Source organism: Ornithodoros turicata, chromosome 1, assembly GCF_037126465.1.
Source record: "Ornithodoros turicata isolate Travis chromosome 1, ASM3712646v1, whole genome shotgun sequence".
Lineage (NCBI taxonomy): Eukaryota > Metazoa > Arthropoda > Arachnida > Ixodida > Argasidae > Ornithodoros > Ornithodoros turicata.
The window spans coordinates 105,980,272-106,006,066 of record NC_088201.1 but is presented as its reverse complement, the minus strand read 5'-3'; the positions used below and the strand labels follow the sequence as shown (position 1 = coordinate 106,006,066).

General features: G+C 46.2%; 1 long non-coding RNA gene across 1 annotated transcript; it reads left to right on the top strand.

The window, feature by feature from the left end:
• The first annotated feature begins 999 nt into the window (after positions 1–999).
• On the top strand, positions 1,000–9,911 carry LOC135367414 (uncharacterized). Its single transcript, XR_010414455.1, has 3 exons — positions 1,000–1,098; positions 9,614–9,690; positions 9,800–9,911. It is a non-coding gene; the product is annotated as an uncharacterized LOC135367414 (long non-coding RNA).
• Positions 9,912–25,795: the final 15,884 nt, after the last annotated feature.

The following is a 25,795-nucleotide window of genomic DNA, read 5'->3' as shown; positions in this document are numbered from 1 at the left end:
TATCGTCTGCATCTACTTGATCGCTAACTCCCTAAACTTCATAAATTAACTCATTAATTAGGTGATTTCAGACAAACGTGATACAGCAGAATTGGAGTGATACACGGAATTTGGGACACTGCCCACTGAAAGTCATTCTATTTTTAAAAAACTCCTGAAACGAGCACTTCTGTTCAAAATGCCCATTGCCGAATTTTGTTATGTAAATCAGCCGAAACTGAAATCACGCGCATCAGCAGCACAGAAAGGACAGTGTCCATTCATTCAACGTTGGAGAACCACGTGTTTTGATTCGGCCAGATGATTCGGCATAGGAGCTGATAGCCCGATCACCCACTTTGCGGCCCAGATGAAGGCGGTGTAGGTCATGTTCTCCCTGCGCTCCTGGTGTGTGTGGGTTTGGTTTCGGTTAATTTGCAAAGCGGAATTCGGCAATGAATGTTTCAGAGTAAGTGCTCGTATAGGAATTCCTTTTTGATAGAATGGCTTTGAACGATTATTGTCTCCCGTTCCACTGCACCGCTTTTGCCCGAAAGTCCCTAATGAAATAGTTAATTAATGATTTTATGCGATTAATTGCCTACTTCCTTCAAGAGATTGCACACCTTGCCGCGTATAGCCCGTCCGCGAAAACGTTGTGTCTATGCTACTCCATTTTATGAAAATCTGAAACAAAGAAAGATACACTCTATACCTGTATACATAACATCGGGGTCACCTAACAAAATGCTGTTCATCGGGTACAATAGTGAAGAGTTTTATCATCGCGATGGTGTCATTCAGCCCTTGGAAGCAGCACTTGGTAACGTATTGAGTGTTTGGTTGTCTGTTTCTTCTTTTTCTTTTCAGTTAAACGCATTAAACACACAAGGGGAAGACGTTGCAGATAACGGAGGATTACTTGGAGCATATCTTGTAAGACCTCTTTCGTTAAACAAGTCTGAACAAATGCTAAGTTCGTTGAACGTTCGAGTACCTTCCTTTCTGTTTCAGACATACAAAAGGCTCACCAATAACAGCGCAAACTATCCAGATTTAGCTCTTCCTGGTCTGGAAAACTTTACTAGTGACCAAATGTTTTTCATCTCAAACGCTGTAGTAAGTATACGACTCAGAATATAACGAATGAGCGTGATACACATCACACTCATATCATAATAGATAGCCAGTGAGAATACTATGAGTGTTCGGCGTCTATCGCTGCTCAACCAAGCCGCTGTCGGTACATAACTAGTGACATATGCGCAAGAAAACCAAGCTGTGTGCATGTATGAAAACAATGCGGCAACAGAAACAGGTAGCTGCCAAAAGGTTGTGTGGACATCTCGGTCCAAGCAGACAAAAAACATCCCGCAGGCTGTAGTGGATCGCTGCGCCTTACCTAAGACTATATAAACTAAAATACTGCAATCTAATCTAATCTAATCATCTAATTGCTTTCATTAACAAGAATATTAAATAGCCTAATGCGGTATGCCTAAGTCCCCTTCGTGTGTGCCCATAGTGCAAATCGCAAGGTATAATTTTTATGCGTTGACCCTCCAAAATTTACAAATGCCGTACCGCCATAAGTGGGGAGGGGGAGGACATTAGGGTTACATGCCATCTCAGCCAGCTGTGTCCAAAAAGGCGATCGGAAAGTGGTGCATGACAGAGAGAACAGAAAAACGATGGTGAGCGAAACTGAGAGAAAAGTAACACTTTGGGATGAGGCTCACACACTTAGGCTACACTCTGGTCAGCTGGTGGATGAACTGCATAATGTAAAATCTTGAGTCTGAGCACACAGAAGGACGACGCGAACGCAAAACTTGCTGGTTTGAGTGGTGTGTTCGTGTCGTCCCTCTGTGTGCGCAGACTCAGGATTTTCCATTATGGCGTCCTACTGAAAAATACTGAAACGCTCTCGATCCATGAGCGGTCAATGTTTAGGACGAACACGAAGATAGTGTTGCGAAGGATGAAGCCTAGAATGTGGACTTTTCCAGCTGGGCAGAGTTTACGGATATCACTTCTTTGTCCAGTTTTCATTTTTATTCGTCGAAGGGACCCACACTGGGCCGCTATTTCTCACATGTTCGCAATTTTTAAAACGTATTTAGTTGAGGGGTGTGGTAAAAATATTTAGCGTAGTGTCAACGACAACTATAGGTTGTCCACCGAGTAGACTTTGCTACATTAGATGCTAAACGTGATGCTTTTTTTTTTCAAATTTGGACGTTTTCCGTGCCAAAGTTGTCGACAGAAAATAGTGAAAAGGTATGGCGATGGTAGAGGGGAGTTTGAAATAAAATATATAAGCAGGTAGAACCGTACTTTTTTTGTAAGTGCAAGAAAATATGTTATTGTGTTCGGGCTAAAATACCGATTACGAGCCTCGCGCGCATACACGATGATCTGCGTCGGTGTCCTGGCGGACACAGTACCACTGCGAAACGGAGCAATAGCACGGTTCTCTGGGCTGTCCAAATCTACTCAGTCAATAATTCCTGCTTCGGTACACGTCGTTATTGTGCGAATATATCCCCAGTGGTTTTCCCAGACATCCCTCCCACCGCCAACAATCCCCCAAATGTTTGGCAACACCTAACTCTTTTACCGGTGCACACCTTACTGGGGCCAGTTCCTTTTTTTTCTTTTTTTTTTTCAGTCTTAGACACATGTCGGTAATGATAGGTTCAGCCGTTATGAAGTAACTGCAATAATAACGCCCCCCCCCCTGAATTTTTGATCCCCCCTCCTTCAGGCCTGGGTTTCTGGATCAACAACAGGTGGGGAGACAGGTAGAATTTAAAAAAACGCGGAGAGGTTGGCTTTAGCTACGAGGACCTGTTGCTCCGGGTTCGTTTGCTGTGGCTGCAGGCAGTACACACCGAAAAACATGCGTCACTGGGACACTGAGTTAATCACAGTCATAATCACAGTTCAAGGGTCAGTCCTAGAATGAAAGTCAACGTCGAGACGCAGTCAAAATCCAGAACCCCAGCCCGTGTTCGTCAGGAATCGTATCACGGCGTCTATCGCAAAGCGCTGGGATGCTGGATTGTTCAAGGGCCCTAGAAGGGCTTTCAGGTCCAATGGACGGATGGCAATCTTGCGCAAAGCCTACCGTAAACAGGATCTCGGCCGTTCATATACAGCACAGCGTAATAGGATGTGCTCAGTGTCTGCAAGTGTGCCACACGTGGAAGAATTCGAGGGGCAACATTTCCTTATTCTGTACATCCTGTGGGGCGTGTGGACAACATTCGGACGCAGTCGATGCATTGAGGACGCATGCAGTCTGCTTAGCTCACTGGATATCGCTGTCAGTCCTCAGCCAACGAAGAGCACCGATTTCATAAGCAGCAAAGCTTACTTCGCCGGTAGAAAAGAGACAAAAAGAAAATAAATAGAGCCGTGCGCAAATATTATCATTTTTATCATTTTGAATGGTGGCTCACACTCTTCGCAGATGAAATGTTTTTAGAGGAGAAATGGTTGATTCACATTCCCCTATTTTGACACCGCTGCATATCACATCCAGCAGCTGATGCCAACAGAGCCGGAAGTACTTCAATATTCGACGTGTCTCATACCTCGAACACCTTCTTACGTCGATTTACGATCGAGTGGCGCCTTTGGAATAATGAGATCTCTCGTCAGACGTACTGCTCTTCCACTGTCGTAACGGCTTCTCATCAGACCTTTCTGGCGCAATACTTGTGCCTCCTGCACTATATCTCCATGCTAACCTCAACGTGTGACTTCTCCCGCATGTAGACGTCAATAGGTATCGGTATTTGGCAGCCTTCGGCAAGGCCTCTGTATTCTTACTTTAGCAACAAGCCTTTTCACAGTTCCTCCGACTCTGTCTCACGACACTTTGTCAGTTGAAGTCACACACGAATTTCATGCGGGACGTATCTCGAAGTATGAGTAGTGGCAACAGCGGTTGAGAGAACATTTTGTTGAGGTGTTGCGCCGAGTCAAGAACGTGTACACATGGATCTTCTTGATTGAGAGATTGAACAGCTGCGGATCAGTAATGGAAGAGCAAGTAGAACTGGGAAGTGAGTTTGATCAACAGACACGAAACCGGGTAACAGTCAATCAGCGTTTATTAGATGCCGGTTCACTGTCTTCATAGCGCGGACCGTTTTGGCATGTCATGGTGCGTTTCCACAACAATTATTTACAAAAGTATTATATTTCCAATCCCCTGCAAGTCGGGTAATGAACATGTGGCACGTATCCTGCAGACGCTGCGATGCTTCTGTTTTCTGAGTGTTTACTGACCTTGCTCTCAAGACAAGCAATGTTGGAGTGAAGTCAGGGAAGGGAGAGTATTGAGGAACTCTTTCCCCAGTAAACAACCCTTTATCTCTGTATAGGCTTACATGGACCGACATTGAAAATAATAAAAATCATGTCTGCACCTGGCTGTACTTTTTTTTACCCAGGTCTTCCACAAGCGGGGTAACCTTTCCGTTATGCTGCTGGTGGAAGGAGTGATCCTAATTAGCGTAAGATTTTTAGTGGTATATGGGGACATTAGAGATGTGGAGAGTTATCGCCTGATCGGATTTGGGTGAGCCCCGTCACTCAGTGCCGCTGTGTTCGTCAAGCTCCCCATCCTAAGTGCGCGTGCGGCTCGGTCTCGTACGTCAAACACATACACACACACACACACACACAGCTTTACTCGAGTTGAAAGGGATTGGTCGCTCCCCAAAGAAACTGGATAAAACGTGCTGGACGTATGCAATAGACAGTGAATGACTGCTCGCGAATCCCTTTTGTTTGAAATCGAAGTATTTTCCGAGTTTTCGCTATTTTCCTGTGGGCGTCACAGCGTGGTTGGGCGACGAGGGAGGTGCATAATGTGAGAGGAGGCGGTCGGCTCGCGTGACGTTCCTCCGGGGCTGCTGAAAAGCTGTGGATAGGAGCGGGCGGAGCTCGGTACCGGAAAAAGAACGGAAAACGGACCCCGCTCTTAGCGTCACATTTTTCTCCCGCGCGCGTCTTTCTCCGCAGGTAAGCCTATACTTGCGTGGATCTCGTTCATTTCAGATCTCGAAATGGCAAGTCCGCCTCGATATTTGTCATCCCATCCGAAGGCGTAGTGGAAGGACGTCCCCTTCCGCATCAAACCTAATCCACAGCTGCGGAACTCTATGCCATACTTTTCTTTCTGAAGCATATCGTTCTCTTTTCCCCACGGGAATGGGCCGTATTCACTGACTCAACATCTGCGCTACAAGCAATTGAAAATTCTGGCATCCGAAGCTCATCCACATCCTTGGTTGTGGATATGTTAATGGCTTTCAACCTTGTCAATGAAGCAGGGCACAGGCTGGATCTCAAATGGGTTCCTGCCCGTTGCGGCGTCGAAGAGAATCAACAGGCCGACAGCGCCGCACAAGCAACTCTCTCGTCTCGTAGACGGACGCGCATTGTGCTCCTGAGAGGAGATCGTCGTCCGTACTTCGACGCCTCGTGACCCTTCTGGCTACCTGCCAATGGACCGCTGACATTAGCCCCAGCCATACTGAGGAGAGTTGATCCAGTGCTCGCTTTCCATTTGCCTCGACATACCTCTCGTCAAGGTGCCGCATTGGTTCATCGAATGCGCCTCGATGCGGCTTTTACAGCGCTCACGCAGTATGTTTGGCTGCGATACAAGGTGCTTGTACCGAGGGCCGTCTGCTGAGATACCTCTGGGACTTTCTCTCTGCCCGTACATTTGATGTGTGTGTCAATGGGCGTATGAGCTCCAAGAAAAAGTTCGAACGTGGGGTCCCACAGGGCAGTGTTCTTTCGCCCGCTCTATTCAACCTGATCATAGCCGGAGTCCACCGCAGGATTCGCCCATCTCCGTATACCCTTCAGCTTACCATTTACGCGGACGATATCATATTGTGGCAGGCAGACAACTTGGCTAGTGAACCAAACGGTCTGTAAGGGCAAGAAGACTCTTAATTTACTCCGAAGGATAAGTGGCCAGTCATGGGGCTGCAGTTCAAGTTCGCTGCTCACGCTACACAAAGCCTTCATTCTCTCGCGTATCCTGTACGTGTGACCGTACGTAGATCTCGGACCTCCACAATGGCAGGCTCTTGAGCGGCTTCATCGGGCAGGTGTAAGAACGGCGCTTGGAATACCCAGCTGCTCTGGAATTACCCAGTCTTAACTGGTAGCCAAGGAAAAGCCTGTTAGTGTTCCTTCCGAGCTTAGGGGGCTCCGTCACTTAGACAACTTGGCCACGTCCGGAAGCAAGCACTCTCTCTTTTCTGCCCCCGTAAAAAGGTCACACACGTTCCTCGGCCGCGTGGCCAGTGAATACGCTACTAGCGCCCTGGCCCATAGTGAGAGATCGCCTCAACATCCTGCTGGGTTACCTTCGGTGCCATGGCGGGAGTTTGTACCAGGTGTTACGCTCTACGTTCCGGCATTCATAAAAAGAGGGAATGTAGCCTCCTGGTTGCTAGAACGGCGGCTGATAACCTTATAACTGACGTCTACCACTCACATACTCTAGTATTCACTGATGGCTCTATTGATGACCGCACCAAAAGTGCTACGTGTGCCTTCCACATCCCATCAGTGAACGTGGCCTGGCAAGGGAGATCATCGCGTTATCCGATATCCTCCACGACTGCTAAACTCCTGGCTCTCCTGCATGCAGCTGCTGCGGTCCAGGTGCGAGGGTTCACCAGGGCAGTCCTACTCGCAGACTCCAGAATGGGCGTGCAGCGCTCTAGAGGACGTGATGAACCCCATGCGTGACAACATCTTAGCGCGAAGCATCAGAAGATCGTGCGCTCAGCATAAAGAAACCGGAGGCGATATCGTCTTCCAATGGATGCCGTCCCACGTCGGTGCCGGCAGCAACGAAAGGGCGGACCAGCTGGGGTCCTCGGAACACATGGGCTGCAGCAATATTTTGCCAACTCCGGACGACACCGACAGGCAAATGGCCGTTCAGCAGCTTGTGAACTGCGCCTCCCTGGGATACGTGACATCATGCACCATCATGGCCCTCTTCTTCCCATGAAAAACCTTCCTCGAAGCATACAGACCATGCTCCATAGGCTCCGCACTGGGTGTGCGTTCACCAACTCCCAGCTATTCAAGATCGGTTCTAGGGGTGACGCCTGCTGTGGCCACTGTCAACAACCCGAAACAATAGAGCACATCTTGCGAGACTGTCGAGCATGCCATTCTGCGCGCGAAGCCCATCTCCCTCGCTCCAGCTCGGGCACGCTAGCGGACATCCTTTACTCCGGTGGTTCTTCTGCCGAACGTTCCGTCAAAGCAAGAAACCTCATTCTCTTTCTGCAGAAGGCAGGCCTTGCACAACAACCCATCTAATACTTTGCTCTCCCCGATGAACTCGTGCACCCTCACTACATCCCCATCCCTTCATCCTCCTCCATCCGTCCGTCCTTTCTTTGTGTTTTGTGTACTTTTTTTGTGGCTATAGTCGTGACGACGCCCACTTCTGTGTGGCCAACAGTGGCGAGCCTATCCTGCCATTACCCCCACCCTCCTTTTACAGCACAATGGGGTTACCTCCTGAGACAAGTTGACTCTCCCCAATGCTGTCACTGCGGTGCTGTAGAAGATCTAAAGCACATTCTTCTCCATTGCCCACGCTACCAACCTTCCCATACAGTACTCTCCGGATCCTTTAAGAGCAGGACTCTCGCCCCCTCCCTCTCACAAAATTGCTTGGTCCTTGGCCACATCCAGCCCACCAACGCTCTTCCCTCAAAGTTCTCCTGACCTTTCTGGATACCATAGGACTTCGATCCTTATTGTGAAGAGGCCCATTATCTTATTCCCCGCATCACCACCAGCACTGGGTAGAGTATCACCCTGGCGATGAAACTCCCCATTCATCATCTTGCGATAACGTTGTTGTTGTTTGTTGATTTCATACTCCTACAATAAATCGTACCGCTCGAGCTACCTGAAACTAATGTAACGACCTGATCAATTTTGAAATACACTATGTTTGCAACAGAAATCAACGAATCGATGGTTGGTGAGCGAATTACCCCTTTAAGAAAAAATACCTTTTTACTTTTTTATATATTTTATGTCAAGCTCCGCTCTACTGTCTCCATATCTTTTGATTGTTCTGCGTCGTCCACTTCATTTGCAAAATTGCCTAGAAAAGGATTAACTTTGAAAAAAGCCATTTAAGTAGCAATGTCTACAAGGCGGACGCCCCTGAAAACGTGCCTTTTCAGTGTTGTGGGTCGTCATCACAAACGCGTAATACCTTCTAGCTTTCTTCATTGAGCGCATTGCCGTCTGTTCGGCATAACTGACGCAAGAACGGGACGATCACACCCTGCAAAGATTTGCAGCAGGCTGATTTGTTGCGTTCGGTGGTTTTCACCGCGTGCTGCGACAATGGTGTGCCCAGCACACCTCGTCATTAATGATCACGTGTACTACAACCGCAAACCATTTAACGAAGTCGCAACATGAGCCCATTTGACAGACGAAACAAAAAAAATGCAGAATGAAGTGACGTTTGGTACATAGTTCGGACCCATCATTACCTCATTGTACCACAAACCCCGGTCCGCCTAACTGGAGAAATCGGCCATTTGACGTGCTGTTTTCATGTTCCTGTAAACCATGGCCCGCGTACATCCATGATGATTTTTGGGAATCGAACTCTCCGGAGTCGAGCAGGACTACCGTATCTTTGGGCTTGAAAAGATCCATCAAATACAGTCGACCCGCGTTTATCCGGACTTCATTTATCCGGATCCTGCGCTATCCGGACAAAAAAGCATGGGGACGAGTTTCTCCCCATGTATTTCGCCCTCGTTTATCCGGACTTCAGCTTCCGGGTTCGGATGAGAATTCCAGGGAACAGAAGTGACTAATGGCCAACAATCGGCTTCAATTATCCGGTCATTGTCCAGGAATGACACTTGGCCCACACCTAGTCAACTGAGGTCGAGAACCCTGGTCGTGGCCTCCTTTTTACTGACACAAAGACGGTGTTGCTAGGAAGAATTTTCTCCCTTTCCGGCTTTGCGTGTTACACATAAGCAATCCACTGAGCAGTCTGGTTATTTTAGACTGAGAAGGTCCGCAACAAGGACCCCTGCGCTGCAAACACAGATGACGACATCGTCAGTGTCGCCGCTTCCGATAGTGTTCAAGAAGAATCTGATGATGAAAGCGTGGATGGGCACTAGCTGTGACGATAGAAAATGCTGGGGCGGCACTGAGAACAGCTCTATTATTTTTTTAGCAACACAACAATATTTCGCAAGTCAATGCCATTAGCAAAGGTTTGCAAGAACTGGATGCGTATATTAGAATGAAACAGATGACAATGTATCGTTTTCTGTGTAATGGTCAGTAAAGATGTCCTTTTAGGATCACTCTGGATTTTCGTGTTTCACTTATCCGGTTCCCCCGCTATCCGGACATTTTCACAGGAAACGAAGCCGTCCGGGTAAACGCGGGTCGACTGTATTATAATCGCTCTTGTGACAGTGAAAGTAGCAGAAGAAGCCTTTGGCAGTACAGTGCGCGACATAACTACGCAGCAGATTGTACGATAACTACGCAATATTAAAATTCAAATATTTTGTCCCAGGTATGGTGTGACACCATGCACGACGAAGCAATGCGACAAAGGATTCAGTACAAGCCACACAGCCCTGCGAAATACAGGTGAATTTCCGGGAGAAGGAATTCTGATTGAAACCGTTACCTACAGTTTTATCATCCCTGTCTCGTTGTGGAGTGCCTGTAACTGCACGGTGTGTGCCTTCTTTTACAGGACTCTGGTACCTATGAGCAACATGGAAGCATTTTCAGCGGCATTTTCATGCGAAGAAGGCAAGCCAATGAATCGAACCAAAAAATGTAGAGTGTGGTAAATAAAAGTTGCGCCTCAGCGCGACACCGTGGCAGTGCAGTTCTGGCTTGCGAATGTATGGGCGACACTTGAAGCAAGTGAAGTGATGGAGACGGGGTACAGAAACCGCACGAATGATTTTAGCGGTCAAAGATAAGGGAGGAATCCTCGTATTGACCCGTTCTCTGCTTGCCAACACAAGGGTGCTGGTTAATGCGTCCTGAGCGTCTAAAAACAAAAACAAAAAGATGGAAGTAAAGGAAGGCAGTGGTTTGGTCATCGCTGCGAAAATCGTCATGCATATAGGATACGGTTTTGCGCCGGTGTGAGACTAAGTTTCCTATGGGTTCTATGTGGTGGCTGTGTACGTTTTGCAGATATGGTATCCTCACACCAGCAAAATTACTAATCCTAGAATTCACTCATAGCAACGTCCCATGCAACTCTCATGTACAGTACACTCACCGTAACGCGGTATCAAGCTTCCAACGATATTGTAGAGGAGGTGGTGTTCCTGTGCATGAGTTCTTCTCGGCGATGACGCAATGCCCCGATCAAGCGCACCGGACCGGTGGTCACCATCGCAACGGGTGTCGCCGGTCAACGTTGTATGCCGCCACGACATGTTTCCAACCACATCAACCTGCACTGATAGGGACGGTCGAATCGGTTCCAGTCGATTTCGAAACTATGGTGCCATTATATCCCCCGTTGACCACTGACCACGGTAATGAAAATCCCACGCGATACATTGGCGCAGTTTGGCTGATATTCGGTGGAATACACGACAACACAAGACGCCGAATGTTGAGAGTATGCTGGAATTCTCTCTGGAAAACGGCGAAAACGTCATTCACCACACCACCAATCAGAGAACGACCTTGAGAAGAGAGATGACGTAGCGGTGTGAACGTCTGAACTGCGCGCCCTTATTCTCTCAGTGAGGCCCTCTCACTCTTCCTGTCAGGGAGTGATGTCACGCTGATCTCGTTGTCGCCTTTCGAATTTGTTTATTTCATATCTTGGCATTTTCAGACGAAAAACAAATGGCCAAGTAGGTTATCAGCCGATGCCGAACATAGTGTTTGTGTTTGTCTGTTATCGTCCCTACCTTGGCTTGGGTTTTCAAGTCATGGATAGTGGTACGTGTTTCGTCGATGGGTTTCTGGTGTGAGCAACGGGTAAAAAGCAACGAGCGCCACGCAAGCCCTGGAGTTCATCGGGCACCGTCGACAACGAAACATCTTTCACGAAGTCGTGATTCGGAGTACGGGGATTGCGGACGGGGACCGGAATGAGAACCACGTTTTTCGAATCCAACAGTAACCAATTCGAATCCAACACAAGCCGGTTCTAAGCCCTCTTATTGGTGGCCCACTTTGATTGACAGGGCCCCTTTTTGGCTCCACCCCTTCACGTTGATTGGTTCAAGCTCTGATTGGTGACCCCACTTTGATTGACAGGCCACATTTTTGGCTCCGCCCACTTCACGCTGATTGGTCTGCTCCAAACCTACTGATCGCTGATTGGTTGGCCATAGCTCCACCCCTTATGCTAATGAGGTGGCTTAGAGCACTGCATGGGCCCAGGCTTACCAGAAAGCTCGAGCCGGGCTTGGCGTTTTTTAGGCGGGCCTGGGCCGGGATCAGGTTTCAGCCACCGGGCCCGGGCCGGGTACGGGCTCGGCAATGCAAGGCATGGTCGGGCATGTACGCCAAAGTTCACGACACTGGACAGCTCAATTCTCATGTTACTTTTCTTCCCATTGTATGGGATATCAGGTACTCTCATCTGAGAACTGTCACTTTTTTACATGTGATCATGCTTATTTTGTTAATGGGTCTGGATTTCATGCGTGCACTCACACACATTTGGGGCGACTGGTGTGGCGGGCGCGCTTAGGGTCCTGCACGAGCGTAAGTTAGGTTAGGTGTTGGGACATATTTGTTCTTGTAAGGGCCCGGTCTGAGGGTTCTAACATATATTTCGTTCGCATGAGGGTTCAAGAAAGAGGAACTAACACCGGAGTATGTGCAATAGAGCGCTGATGAGCCTCTCTTGAACCGCAATGTACATACGCCGCTGCGCGCTGCGTTAGTACCAAGCACAGAGCGGCTTGCCGCCAGAGAAACACAGCCGCTGCTGCGTTCGAGTGTACCTCCTGACTCTCTGCCAGTTAGCTGCGTCCTTTTCTTTTCTGCCCTGCGCTCTTTAGTAAATCTAAATACACCTCCGAACCTAGAGAACAGACAAAGGGGAGGCGGGCTGGAAACGGGTCTGAGCTTGGAAACAGTCGGATACGGGCTGGGCCCGGGCCGAGCCCGGGCTGGAAATACATAGAACACGTTGGGTCCTGGCTGGGTATGGGCCGTAGCAGCCGTGCCTGGTCCGTGCCTGAAAATTAGGCCCGTGCAGTGCTCTAAGGTGGCTTCGCTACGCCACCGTCGCGCTGATTGATCAACTGCAAGCCCACCCCAGTCACCTCCCCCATTGATTGGTGCACGCTAAGCTTACTGATCGTGGCTCCGCCCCTTTATGCTAATTAGCTAGTTTGGCTCCACCCCTCGCACGTTAATTGGTCCATTCTAAGCCCGCTAATTGGTTGGCACGCTGCCCCCTACTGGTCGCCGATTGAGTGAGAGAACTTCGTCGAGATGTGTTGCCACATATCGCGCTCCTGTTTCACCACAAATAACTTGTGGGACATCATACGCGAAGTCTTGGACGAGTAGCTGTTGGCTTACAAGGAACAATCATTGTGCGATCTTCAAGAAATATGTCAGGACGAAATAAGAGTCCTGGAGACGATCATCAATCGCACTAGGAACTATGCATGAAAAAAAGATGCATCACAAGTCGCTGCACAGTCTCCAGTTATTCCATGACGGCAATACAGTTCCAGCACTACACTCGAATTCTCATTTCCGGCGCGTCCATGTGTGGCAAGACAGTGCTCACACAGAATATAATGAGGCACCCCGAGTTATTTTGCATTCCACATCAGAAGATACTCTACGTACGGAAGTATGCAGCTGGATGGGAAAAGGATTTCGACGGCGTGGAGTTTAGGGACAGGATACCCACCAGATTGGGATGAACAATATCTCACTCTCATAGTTATTGATGATCAAATTACAGCAAAGGCTTCTACAGCAGGGTTCTATCAGAGGTTGAGTCACTGTTTGTGTGTGGTAGCCACCATAAGAATGCGTCCGTGATCCTGATCGCACAAGCCTTGTTGTATCACAATGCTGCTTTTCGAATGATATCCCTGAACGCCCAGACAACCATTAATATCAACGGGATGTCCACAAATGGTCAGAATATCCAATGTCATTTCGAAAGGTCCATAAGATATCCTCGGGACTACCCTTTAGTGGACGTCAAACTGCAGATATCCGCAGGAAACCTGTCGAGGGATATCCGAACATGGATATCCAGAGGAGCACCTTACTATGATATTTTAGCGGGAATTTTTCATGACCGTGATCCAAGTTTTAGGACTCGCACAAAACCATCACGACACATGCACTGTGATGAAGCGCTGCTCATTGCATAATACATGCCTTGTTTAGTGCTTCCTGTACATGTGTGTTTGGTGCTCTTGCTACAGGTGAGAAGGCAGTACAGTCACTATGTTGCTAACACAAGTTGCATCGAATTGTCATATTACCCGGCACAAATGTGCTTTGCAAGTGTGCAACGCAGCTCGTACAGTACATCCTTGAATTGAAGAGCAGCCAGTTTGAGAGAGGTACGATACAACATGTGACACCGTTCTAGTGCCCCCACAGAGTTTAAGCCGCCTGTCACCTAAGGACAAAAACCCTTGAGCAAAAATACATGTACATTCAGACAACGTTGGAGAAAACTCATGGTTTATTCTACTAATGGTAACATATGTGAATTAAAGTAACCAACATAGGCTATGTGAGCAATTATTTTGATTGTAGACGATAAATCGCACACAGTTACATTTTAGTTGTGAAACTATACATGAGATATAGAATACACATAACATAATTAATACGTAATAGGTACCTTTTCAGGCAACCAAGCAAAGCATCGCATTTAAATCATGTACCAAAATAACCTTGCCACAACTAGTCACATTCATAATTTACATCACAGATCGAATGAGATATGTCTGTGGTGCTATACTAGGAGGTGGACTGGTTGATTTCTCTCATTAATGACATCCTGCTCATAGCTCCAGAACAGTGACTAACATGTTGATCAATGGAAGTTATTGCATATGTATGGGCCCCTACAGAATAATATCGGAAGGCAAAGGGAACCTACGCTACAGGGTAGCAAGCACATAATACAAACAGGATATGCCACTGTCCACAGACCCTGCATATACTGTGGTTCTAGAAAAATAATTTTCGCGTGCCTCCTGACAGAGCCTACATATTACCATAAGAGGGGAAAAAGACTGGAAGGTCTGCTATTGAAGCAAATGTACTTTCCATGACTAGGCATCGTGTCAGCAGAAAATGCAAAAGCGTATATTATAAAGCAACAAAAAAAAAAAAAAACATCATAATCATCAAGTTTCGGAAGTCACTCATACTTTCTGCTAAAATAAGCATGTAATGTGGTGTGCACTGGGTTCCCTCACAGGACAATAACTAGCTTCCTGACAACATTCTGCACATTCTATATGATATAATAATAATATACTCATAATATTCTTAATATTATGCGTATCTTATATTATTCTCATTAATATAATATATGGTATAATAATAATATTGTAGAGGCCTAGAGAAAGTGACTAGGCAGAGAGAGGTTGCGAGCCAAAGTGCTTTTTAATCCGATGGAAGGTGAATGCGTGGTGTGAGCACGAGCATGCGCGGGATGAAGATGGCCGTTGTTATCGTCGCGCTGGCGAGCCGCCACACTATAATAACATCCTTCTTCTATGCATAATATGCCACAATACCACATACTGTGAGAAGAATATAACTGATAAGAATGCAGTTTGGAATCTAAAGCACCACCTTGTTTTCTTGCAAGACAACTGTAAATCTGTCTGGCGGCCATCTGGCTACATTTTCGTACCAACTGTATTATTCCAAGACTGAAGCTGTTGAGGTGCGAAGCTGTTCTAAAACTAAAACAGAAAAGATGTACTGCCTTATTCTATTATGTCTGTTTATAAACCCCAGTAAGCTACAGAACTGTCGGATAATGTCAAGAAAAGTGAGTGCTGAATGTGTGGTGTGCTACCACCAGTGTCGTATTTCTCTGTCTTGGTGCTTACCTGTAACATGCAGACAGGCAGTGATTTTGTCTGCTTGCTGCCTTGTTCTGAAAGTATATGCTACATGAGATGTGTGCTCTGTTTTTACCCTGGAAACAAAAGTCTGCATGATATACGTATATTTCAAAGAGCTCAGTTAGACCCTATGCAGGCATGTTTTATAGGTCCCTTAAAGCTTCTCGCCAACCAGATTTTTTATAGCACAACCGCATTATTGACTTCAGGTATTTCAGGCATTACGGTTTTCATCCTTGTGCCTGTTCAAAATCAGGAGAGCCCGTTCCAGCATGTGTACGGGACCGCTGCTGCCTTGCTTTTTCTTTTTTTGCATTCAAGTATCAAAGACCGAGGAAAGCTCGTAACACAGCACCCAGCATGAAATATGCACACATTACCCACATTGTGTATAAGTCCACAGGTTTAACAATTGTGAAGATCTAATCAGTCAGCGCCCATCTGGCTAGAACTGGTGGTTCTCATCACTGGTGGTCGCTGTCATCTTGTTTCCTCGACACCATATTTCTACAACAAATAGGAGGATCAGTATTTTGTTGAGCAAAAGTAGGAATGTAAACCTTTGAACTCAATGTTGCCTCCTCTCGGTTGAAAACACGAATGCGTATTATTTGATCTTGATAACGAACGCTGAGACTGGGAAGCACTACTTAGCACCTCCTACCGTTGGGGCCGTTCGTGTGTGTGTGACACGCCAGTAACATTAAACATGATGAGTATGGATAGACAAAAAAAAAATTCATTATAGTCATGCCAGCTGTCCTCGAGAGCTCCAATCAAAACATTGCACATGAAGCACACACATACACGCCAACCAGTTTCGAGTGCGCCTGCCAAAATGCCTGCTTTTGCACAGCAACTTCCGACGAGCCAGTATATCCGCGCAGTGGGCACTCCGCTTGCTGGATCAGCAAATGCACGAGCAGTGCTGTCGATCAGCTATTTTAGCGCACAATGGAGCCTACGAATAAGCGGAAGGCGCCATGTCCTGACTGGTATCACCGGTGTCTCCGAAGCGTAATATCACTATATTCATTGGCATACTAGCAGACAGACAGCCTAGAAATGCTTTTTGTTAGTGCGATTACTAAAATTGTGACATTACAGACAAACAGCCTGCCATTTTGGAATTTCATGCACTATTTGTTACCTCCATTCATGTGACCAAGTGCGTTCTTCATCCCTCCATCCATTGTTTTTGTTACTAAAACTTCGTCCAGTAATGCAAGCTTAATTGTTTGCCGAGTACTTATCTTCCTAGGGGGAAACGAAACGCGAAACTATATTGACAAGCGTTCTAAATTGTTCTAACCAATCGTTCGGGCGCGATCATAGGATGGTAGCATCGCTATCAACAGGGTCGTCTATCATCACCATTATCTATTTTCAAGTTTCGTGTCGGTGCACGTTGGCGTGGGGCTGCGTGACATTCTGCGTCAGCGGTAAGTTTGCACTGTTTGCCAGTCGTTGTGAATATCTAGAGCCCAGTTTTTCAGGTTCCTAGTATAGCGCTGGAGCCAAAACCCAGGGAAACGAACTCCCAGGACAGCAACAATTCGCAGACAGCATAATCCGAAACTATACGCACGGGACGCAGCGCACATGCAAAAGCGCGGGGAAAAGGCAGAGTTGTCAAGGTAAGAATTCTGAACCCGTACTGCATGCAATCGCTTGTCATCTTCGCTGGTGAGAAACTGAAAGCAACTGCGGAGGGACTAACGTTCGTCGCGTTGCTCTTGTGAAAAGCTCGTGTTATTCGCGCGTTCAGTGGTCTTTGGAGGACTCGTCCGAGGCTGGTGACAGGGTTTTTCGGAGGTGCCAATGCACTGCTGCGTTTAGAGGAATGCCAAAAACAAGAACGCCGTCGTGGGCCGTCCGTGCAGTTTCAGAGTTTCGCGTGCGTCGATAGAGCTTCTTCAAGATGTTAACGACAGTGCGATCGTCGAAGCCCCAGTACAACCCTTGGTCACAACAGAGATCACAGTTGGTGACAGCACCACTGTACCGTCGAATTCAACACAAAACGAAGCTGCACGGGAGAACTGGGTACCCTTAGCGTCCGATGATGGACCATACGATGATGACACGCTATCATTGAGAGATGACAATGTTGTCCCAATTGTCAGTGGCAATCGCTCTCCAAATTCAACGTGCAGTAGCAACTGTGAAATTGAGACTGCAGAGGACGTGATATCAGAATTACGGTGTTGGGTTTTGGAGGAAAACATTACGCAGAAGGCTGCTACATCTTTGTTAAAACGACTCGTCAAGCACAAATGTTTTGCCAGCTTGCCGCACGATTGCAGGTCGTTATTGAAAACTCCAAGAAACACAAAGGCAGTCGCGGATATCTGTGTAGTCTCCCCTGGAAAATACTGCCACTTCGGACTACAGGGTGGATTGTTACGAACAATCGAAGGACTAAGGGAGGTTCCATCTCAGGTGCAGCTTTATTTTAATATTGATGGCCTCCCCATTTCAAAAAGCACTAAGATGCAACTCTGGCCAATTCAGTGCAAGCTGGCAAACTATGAGCACCAGCCCTTCATTGTAGGTGTTTACGAGGGGGACAAGAAACCCCATTCTTCGAATGAGTTCCTGTCACGATTTGTGAGTGAGCTGAAGGGCGCTGTGATGGAAGGTGTCACAGTTAAAGATAAACTGGTGAGCATCACTATTAAAGGTTTCATTTGTGATGCCCCAGCACGAGCATTCGTGCTGATGACAAAAGGGCACAGCGGCTACCACTCTTGTCCAAAGTGCACTGTCGAGGGAAGCCATATCGGTAAAGTTTGCTTTCCTGACACAGTTGGTGCATTGCGCACAGACCAATCATTTCGTGAGCAGTACGATATAGACTACCAGCATGGGGAGTCAGTCTTAACGGAACTGCCCATAGATTGTGTGAGGAATGTCCCTCTCGATTATATGCATTTAGTCTGCTTTGGAGTGGTCAAAAAGCTAATGCAGCACTGGATGGGAGCCAAGTCTAATGTGGCACTGGGGCCTGCAGGTCGTAATGCTTTGTCAGAAGAGCATGCATCATTGAAGCACTACATGCCACGGGAGTTTGCCAGGAGGGCCAGAGGTCTGGATGAGCTCGACCGCTGGAAAGCGGTTGAGTTTAGGATGTTCCTCTTGTATAGTGGACCAGTTGTATTGAAATCAGTAGCACACAGAGAAGTGTACAATCACTTTATTGCATTTCACTGTGCAGTGTCATTGCTTGCACACAAAACCCTGTATGCACTTCACAATGACTATGCCAAAGCCCTCCAATCAGTGGTAAAAGGTGTTGCCAGATTGTATGGAGAAGAGGAAGTTTCACACAATGTTCACTGTCTCCTGCATCTCGCTGACGATTCTTTGTTCCCTGGACCGCTAGACACATTTAGTGCGTTTTCATTTAAAAACAATATGAGAAACATTAAAAAGGTGCTTCGTAAGCATGAAGACCCTCTACTTCAGCTGCGGAATCGAACTGAAGAAGGCCAGCTCCTGAACACTGGCTCTCATGAGTGTGCAGTACGAGGTTTCGAGTTTCACAGCCCCCATGGTTCCGGCCCAATGCTGCCCCAGTGCTGCTCACCACAGCATCATGTCGTGGAAACACCGACGTTCACCTTGGCTGTAAGCAAAGCAGACGGGTGTTGTATCATAGGGACTGATGTCATTGATGTCTGCAACATTGCCGTTCTGAAGTCAACCGGGGAGCCTTCCGTTATCGGATGCAAATACAATCGCAAAGAAGATCTTTACAGTGTACCATATGAGTCCACTCGTTTAGGTATTTGTGCAGTTTCGGACCTGTCCACAGTTATGCAAGCATGGCCCTTGAAGCATGTGAATAAGGCTGTGCGGCTGCCATACCGTGGAAAAGCTGCCGTGCTTCCAATAATTCATTTAAACTGACACCGAAACTTTCATAATCTGCAATGATAGGGAGGCAACCTGCCAATTTGAGATGTTTGTTATTGTGTGTTAGAGTGACACTGAAACTTGCATAGTCTGCAATAACAGGGAGGCAATCAGCCAGTTAGAACTGATTATGTTATTGTGTGCTTAGATGTCATTTGCAATAGTGGAATTCATCGACGCTGTGGAAGTTGAAGTGGTTCCTTCGACGTGGATAGAAGGAGATTTGTGTGCCTGGCCGAGTGGAAAGCATGAAAAAATTGCAAGACTGGTGAAGAGCACAGGGAATGAAGGCACAGCGAGACTGGAAGCAGCACGCTGTCACGGTGATGGGTGTCTTTTGTAAGTACTGATACCGTTGTGAAGCCCTACTGTACTGTGGGTGTAATAATGAGATGCATATTATAAACAAACCTGCTTCCACTAAGGCACCTTCTCAAATTACTACACAGAACTACTCACAAGTGGTGAAAATACCCTCTACTTTTAAGCTGAACTAAGTGTGAATACTTGAATCTAATTCCAGTAATGCGTTGACATACCTACAGCCTGTAAAAAACATGAAAGAGTGCATTCGGACAACTCTGGTTAGGTTTCTTTCTTGTCTCAACGGTTGGAGGTTTGTTATTTTACTGCACGAGCGTCAGCAAGAGCAAAACGCAAGGTTAGCTAGCTGATACGGCAGCAGGAAACGGAAACAAAGATCAAGGCTGATAACATTAACAGCAACAAAATTCGAAGATTGTAATGAGGGGCTGTAATGAAGTTTGTAACGTTGTGTGCAGGGGTACGTACTGTCCTTTTATTTACATCATGTCAGCAGTATACTGTAGAACCGATAAAATGCTCTCTGGAATGCCAAGAACACATAGACCCATTTTCAGAAGAAACCGATGCCAGTACCAAAATTTGTACGAAAACGGGAACTAAAATTCAAGACAAGGGATGATGCACACAAGACAAGACATAAAGCTAACAGATATTTTTTGTCAGTTCAATCCCTTGTCGTGTGTTCCTCCTTTTACATTGCCCAAGCACTCAGTGTTTCATGGCAAGTAGCCACTTGTTCATACTAGCTTCCGCGGTACCTTTACTACCCATGAGAACAAGCTGTATATACTTCAGTTGCCATGCTTGTATTTTCATCTTGTATGTATTGTCTTTCTTCGGCAAAACACAGTCTCATGTCATGTGGGCAACAATCTTTCATTTATTTTAGCATCCTACGAGGCTGCTAGTAAACGGCTCGAGAGATCACAGTTTACGTCCGACCTCGGCTCCACAGATGAAGAACCACAGAGGCGTCGTGTACAAAGACCCCGACGCAACTTATCTGGATCTGATTCTGAAGACTCATCACGTGACAGCTCCAGTAAGAGGTCTAGGATGTCGGCAGCATCTTCCTCTGATCGCTACCCAACAGCACCACAAGGCTTCCCTTCACCTTCAGTGTCAGGTGTGCACTATAATGTGTTATTTATAACTATAATATATATTTATAACTAGAATTCAGTTTATTTTTCATTTTATCCAAATGTTCGTGCATTGAACATGTCCGTTGTTGGAACCCCATCTGGCGCAGCATGCTATGAGAACATAAAGTATGTGTTCAACATTCCAAATGTACAAGATTTCACGAATAATATGAATTAACATGGTCTCTCCTGCAAACAACAGTTGACACTACCATGCATGTGCCACGTGATTCGCTGTGATTGTTGCCGCTAATACTTCCAGCAGCGACGTCTTCCATTACGCAAATCGAGAAATGTCCAGAACATAGCTTTTTGTTTGGCGAACATGTTCTTTATGCATGTTTGCGTAATTTCATTTTCATTTCGATCATAGTAACAAAACATTTGTTGCCATCCAATATCTTTTTGTTTGCTTATGCACTGCGGGATGATGTTTGGCGAAAGTATTCTGCTGGAAACTTTGTTCGCCAACAGTTTCGATCTCGTGGTTTGATCATGCATTCTTGTTTCTTCATGTTGCGTTCGCCTAGTGTGAAGCGGGCTCAAGAGCCAATATGGTTGGAACATGATATGAACATCTTTTGTAAGCTATGGTTTGGGTTCCGCTGTTTGGGATTAATCCAAAGGACTCCGCTTGGCAGATGTTTTCCCTGATAACCGGGTTATTGTTTTTGCCTCCTTTTGTGTCCTGGGTTTCTTATGACCTCGGATACTGGTCCCACCACAACATGATAATGGTTTCTGTGACCAAATGTTTTCTTCGGCTGTCACCTCGACCAATTGAGGATTCGTCGCCTGGGTTTCCTTCCAGTCTGCTTCCCAACTTCCTTGCCCTTCACGTGACAACTCAAGTCCCATGCATTCGTGGAAGGCTCCTGCGATTGGCTACCAGCCTTTCCACGATTCCTCCGCTTCGAGATGTAGCTAAACTCGCGCACGCAGAGTGATTCTTATGTGGGGGCGGGGACGGGGATGTGTGCATGACTTATGTTGTCACTGACTATAAGCACTAAAGTAAGCATCGAACGAGGTCATACGGGGTGGTCTTTTTGAAAGGTCAATGATAGTTGCAATGCTGACGACAAAATGGGACACAGGCTAAAGCTACCCTGCGACTATGTCAAGGAATACCCTGATTTCAAGGCGCTCACATAGTCCCGTGATCGCGATGCAGAGATTGTCGTATGTAACTACTGCCACATAACAGTGAGCACTGCACACGGAAAAGTTGCATCTAGAATTGCGGAATACCTCAGTGTTCATCGCACGAAATGTATTGTTAAGCTTGTGCCTCCTTTGTGTTGAAGCAGTAAATGCGAGAACTGCGTTTTTGCTGCACAATAAACTCCGAAAACCCGGAACACCAGCTATGTTTAAACTTTGTTGTCTCCTCGTTGCCTATCGGTGTTTTTTCTTTTTTTAGGTGCCAGTAAGCTGCTTCATAGGCTGTGTGGCATGCCTTGGTGTAGGCTCTTATAAAATCTGCCAGTGTTGTCGATTGCCGATTACATCCCGTGCAGCAGAGGATGTAAAGGTGCAATCCTGTTTGTGTTCCCCGCTTTCATACAAATGTGACACGCGGTGGAGCTCAATTTCAGACACAATTTGTTTTTTTACAGAAAATTAGGTGTCACATGTTCTATTTGTTTGGACACTTTCCAGATGCAGGAAGGTCAAACAAATCATTTGTTGCGACAGTTGACGAAACCGAGGCCGTTACAAAAAAAGTGGCTGCAGCATGCTCGCGACCGTGTCAAGCTTCAAGAAGAAAGGGTTGAAAAAAAGGCTGTGGTATGTTTTTCTTTGTGAAAAGCTCATATCCTTTTTCACCTACAAACATAATGTCAACAAGGGGGAGCAGGGCTCTTAAGTAATGAATTGGATTCACATCAGAATATTTTTCCACAGAGCAGTGCTGCAATGCAGTCATTTGTTCATCTATCCAGAGCACAACATTGTGAGTGCCTCATTGCACGTGGAGCTAGAATCGCACACAATAACAAAATTTGAACAGAATGGAAAATATAGAAACTTTATTTCAACAATGAGCATATGCTAATGAGCAAGGTATAGGCGAGTCGCTGAGGTTTAGATGAGTGATATATGGATCCATTGGTTGTTTCGTTATGTGAAACGCACAGGTGGGAAACATGCTCACGTAGAAGAGCTCTATTAGCTTTCTGTGTTTTCTTTAAAACGCTGCTGTTCGCTTCATAACTTCGCCAAGACAAATGTCTCCCACCATATTGTGCGATGACGACCTATTCACTAGATACTTGCGTTTTGCTTATTGCCAGGTCCAGTATGCAGTCGGGTAAGGTAACTGTATTAAGCTGCCGTGGATATGGGACAGGGCAGACACTGTTTTCACAAAGCTGGTGTCGAACATTTAATACATTATGCAAGTACGTCAGCCATCTGCGCAGTCCCACAGCTTTTCGTTTTCCTCGTGTGCACGCAGAATGGTCTCATTGGACTGCTCTCAAATAAGGTACCGCAGCAGTGACTTCATCTTTTTCACGGTAGTGTTGTGACCAGTCTGCAAATGCCACCTTATTGCTACTTTTACCCCCGTTCTTATCCCAACTTTTTCTTTCTCTCATGCGCAGCGATTGGTGCATTCCCTCTCCTACTACCGTGGCAGATGTACAGTGGGCCTGAGTTTCCGACGCGTTTCATTTACCCTTCCTGCTCCATTGTTTGTTACTTTCACTTATCTCTGTACTGTAACTATTTTGGCACTGGGGTGGACCTGTGATACAGCCTGATTGTGCTGTTCCTCATTTCTGTTTTACTACGACACAGAAGCCTGTTCACTAACGGTTTCAGAACCTCATTCATTTTAATCTATCTCTCTCCAGGTACCCGAGGCATAATGGCACAAAGGACGCTCACTATATGGCCGGCACTGCACTTACATATTCATAGTTCCTGAGATTGGGAACAGAGCTCAACTCTTCAAATACTCATACTTGTTTTTTTTGTTTTTTTTTTATTGCGTGTTAGCGCCGCACTCATATTTGTATAACCATACCATTGAAGATAACATCTTCCATCAATAAAAATGTTTGCATCTTGTACAAAAGTGTTACGATTTGTTTATTGTAAGTTGAAGGAGTATACAAAGTGCATCAGCTCCTTGTGATCTTTAATGCATCACACGCAAGTAAATGGCCTTTTGAGATTTCACACAATTGAAAAAAAATTTAATAAGCGATGTATTGAATTCAAATAATTTCTGGCAAGCAAATAGGAAAATAATCAATAGGCTATCTCGTTCATAATGACATTGAGGAGACCCGAAACGGGAAAAATTAACAGACAACAAATTTTCAGACACAGCAACGAAATTTAATGTCACACCACGCTTATATACACACAAATCTCCGGAGAGGAAGAATAGGCACAAGCATGGCCTTTACGGAGGTTTTTGTGTATAAAAGCGTGGTGTACCATTACAGTTCGTTGCTGTGTCGGGGAATTTGTTGTCTGTTAATTTTTCCCTTTGTCTAGGGTCTCCTCCTTGTCACAAAAATAATACCTGAATAAAAAATTTCATGAAAGAAACATCCCCAGGATGTCCACAAGCTATCTTAGAAATCTTAGGGTTATTGTGTGGACATCCTACACAATATATATTTGGTAGGTATATCCACATGATGTCCTGAAGATATTTCATGCTTATCGTCTGGACATATTGTGGAAATCCACCAGCAGTCAATAGGTATATCCATAGGTAACTTAGTGGATGTCAACTGGACCTTTTCTGATATCTTGTGGATATTTAATCTCCAATTGTGGATATCAGATGGATATACAGAGGATGTAACATGGTTGTCTGGGTTATATCGTATTGTTCCGGAACGCAAGTCCGTACAACAGATCGAAACCTTCGGACGTCAAGTATTCGGGAAACAGGGGCTCTCCTATTTCCTCGATGCACATACCCAGGCGACGGAGAAGGCGCACGGTTATTTAGTTGTAGATGTTCACTCGCAAACACCCCAAACCCGTATCCTGCAAACGGGTATGTAGCGCACGAGCGGCAGTTCCTGTTTACGGCAGCGAAGTGCCCGATCTTAGAAGACATCTCACGCTCCTCAAAGTATTGGCCACCAGCAAACCGGCGCACTATGCAGAGTTACTCAAAAGGACCATGAAACGATTTTCGCCAATTCCGAGTACTCTGCAGGAAACCGTTCTCATGATTCCTCACTATCGTACACACATATAGACTTTTAACCGTATTCAGTACAACCAGGGCGCAGTTATCAGATAAAAATAACAGGGCGTGACCGCTAGATATGTGCCTCCGAAGTGGGCTTACGTCATCGCCATCCAATTCTCTCAGCCAACTGTAGACGATGAGGAAGACACACCCCGCGGGACCATGTGACTGCATGGTTTTGGTGCGGACAACAATGACGTCGTATATCTGCCATCGAAATCACTTGAAGTATGGCGAAAGGCAAATTGTCAGCAATGGAGGAAGAGATTATGCGACACACACAGCGTCTATGAATCGTTCGGTACTTATCAGCTCGTAAAATGTCACCGACGGAGGTATGTTCTGCCGAAGTAGTTCAAAGAGGAAAACGTGCTCTGGTTACCATGCTGACAGTCAACGGCTATATTACATTTCTCGTGGGATTCTGTGTCAACGGTTAGATACAATCTTGTCTCCAAGTCAAATTAAAACATATTTCATGGCGAAGTATGCAAGCTTGTTCGGAAATATTGCACTTTGCTCGCAAAAGCCCGTCCACGAATCGGCAACATGTTCTGCGTATGATGTCATGGCCAGTTCGCCTCGGAGGCGGGCCAGAAGCTGCTGTTCACGCCCGTGGTTAATATAGAAGATCTTCGCTATTTAAACCATTTTCAACTTCATATTTCACAGAGTGCATGCTTTAGTACATGGGAACAAATAAAAAGTGATCATGGGCTTGTCAAATATCCTTTCATGGTCCTTTAAAGAGCTCAGCTGCGATGACATTCGAATTCTTTCGAAATCTGTTTGAACATTCTACGTGGAAATATCTAACTTTCGACGGAAGTTCATAAAAACTTGAAAAAACAAAAAAATCATCTCCTTCCTCACTTCATAAGTGCCCCCAGCAGTTGAAGAAATACGGGGGGACAACGAGGTGGTCTGATTCCCATACTTCCCCTCCTCCTCTCAGGGCTCTCAAGTCTCGTGGCGGGAGTCGCCGGACGAGCGATATCCAAAGCCATCGGTCATGG